Here is a 972-nt window from a genome sequence, read left to right on the forward strand (position 1 = left end):
GACCACATTTTAGGCCACAAAGCAAACGTGTCTAAATTCAGAAACATTGAAGTTATACCTTGCATTCTCTCTGACCACAAGGGAATAAAATTAGAACTCAACACCAAAAGCCACCAAAGAAAGTCCGGTATCACATGGAGGCTGAACAACACACTGCTGAATCACGAGTGGGTCATGGAAGAGATTAGAAAGGAAATTCAAATGTTCAACAAAATGAACACACAAATTACCAGCTCCTCTGGGACACAGCAAAAGCAGTACTCAGAGGCAAGTTTATAGCTCTGAGCTCCTACATCAACAAACTGGAACGATCTGAAACCAACAATTTAATGACCCATTTAAACCCCCATGAAAAAGAGCAGCAAGATAATCCCCAACCCAGTAGACCGAAAGAAATAATTAAAATTAAATCAGAATCAAATGAATTAGAATCCAAAAGGACTATAGAAAGAATCAACAAACAAAGAGTTGGTTATTTGAAAAAATTAACAAAATTGACAGACCCTTAGAAAATCTTATCAGAAACAGAAGAGAACACACCCAAATTAATAAACTCAGAGATGAGAATGGAAACATCACCAAGGAAACAACCAAGATTCAAAATATTATAAGGGAATAATTCTCAAAACTTTATGCTAATAAGTTTGAGAACTTGACAGAAATGGACCTTTTTCTAGCAAATATTGACATGCCAAAACTAAACCAAGATGAGTTAAACCAGTTTAACAGGCCCATATCAAGCATTGAAATAGAAACAGCAATAAGAGACCTTCCAGCTAAGAAAAGTCCAGGACCAGATGGTTTTACAGCAGCATTCTACCAGGCTTTCAAAGCAGAGCTCACACCAATACTCCTCCAACTCTTCAATGAAATTGAAAGAGAAAGTTCACTACCGAACACATTCTATGAAGCCATCATAACCCTCATCCCAAAATATGGCAGGGACTCATCAAAGAAAGAGAACTATAGACC

This window comes from Dipodomys spectabilis, unplaced genomic scaffold (genome assembly GCF_019054845.1).
Source record: "Dipodomys spectabilis isolate Male_0828 unplaced genomic scaffold, ASM1905484v1 ptg000250l, whole genome shotgun sequence".
Classification (NCBI taxonomy): Eukaryota; Metazoa; Chordata; class Mammalia; order Rodentia; family Heteromyidae; genus Dipodomys; species Dipodomys spectabilis.